Consider the following 1,396-nt stretch of genomic DNA (forward strand, 5'->3'; position numbering starts at 1 on the left):
CATCAGGGTCTTTTTCAATGAGTCAGTTCTTCTCATCAGGTGGTCTTAAATCACCATAATCAAGGTGCTACAATTTTTAGGTAAGGTAGCTTAGATTTCTATAAATGGCTTTATCGTAAATTTCCATCAGTAGTGGATATGTTTGAATTTCTCAGTGTCTTCATCAACTCTTGTAACCTTTGTTACTTTTTTTCTTTTTGATGATTGCCATTCAGACAAGTTTGAGCTGATAGCTCATAGTGGTTTGTAATTTGAATTTCCTTGCTGATTTGTGATTTTGAGCACACTTTGCTATACACATTGGCCATTTGCACATCTTCTTTGGAGAACTGTGTATCCAAGTCCTTAGCCCATTTTTAAATCAAGTTCTTTCCTTATATAGTTTTGAAATTAACCCCTTATCAGATGTATGATTTGCAACTATTTTCTCCCATTCCATGGGTTGTCTTTTCATTTGTTTGTTTCCTTTGCTTGCAGAAGATAGAAAAGGAACTTGCCTACTTTTGCTTTTGTTCCCTGTGTTCTTGGTATTAATACTATGAAATTTTTGCAAAAACCAATGGATATAGCTTTTATACTACATATTCTTCTAGGAATCCTACAGTTCCAGGAATTACCTTAATATTTTTAATTTGTTACACATTGATTTCCTTGTAGGATGTAAGATAAAATGTTCAATTTACATATATATATATATATATATATATTGAATCTGGGTATATAGTTTTCCTACCACTAATGAACAAGTTTCTGAAAAACTAAACATGGAGCTACCATATATTTCAGAAATCCAACTTTGGGATATTTATCCAGAAGTACTGAAATCAGGATTTTGGAAAAAATATTGCTGCCTCCATATTCACTGAAGCACTGTTCATAATGGTCAAGATGAGGAAGTGGCCTAACTGTCCATGACAGAAGAAAGGGCAGAAGAAACATAGTACACATGCACAATGGAATATTCTTCAGTTTTTAAAAAATTAAATCATGCAACGTGCTACAACATGGATGAATCATGAGTATATTATAAGTTAAATAAGCCAGTCACAGAAAGACAAATGCTCCATGATTACATTTATATGAGGTTTCTAAAACAGTCAAACTAATAGAAACAAAGCAGAGAGCAGAATGGTGGTTGCTAGGTATTGGAGGGAGGGGGAAATTGGGAGATTTCTAATCAAGACGTGTAGTGTTTTAGTTATGCAAGATGGATAAGTCCTAGAGATCTGTCATAAAATATTTTGGTTATAGTTAACAATATTTTTAATAGTTAAAATAATCTGTGAAGAGGGTAAATTTTATGTTAAGTGTTCTCTCTATAATAATTTTTAATGAACTAATTAAACATTCCCAGAGAATATTTACAATTGTCAAATAATTAGGTTTTGAAATATAG

The sequence above is a fragment of the Budorcas taxicolor genome, chromosome 12 (assembly GCF_023091745.1).
Source record: "Budorcas taxicolor isolate Tak-1 chromosome 12, Takin1.1, whole genome shotgun sequence".
NCBI classification, from domain to species: Eukaryota; Metazoa; Chordata; class Mammalia; order Artiodactyla; family Bovidae; genus Budorcas; species Budorcas taxicolor.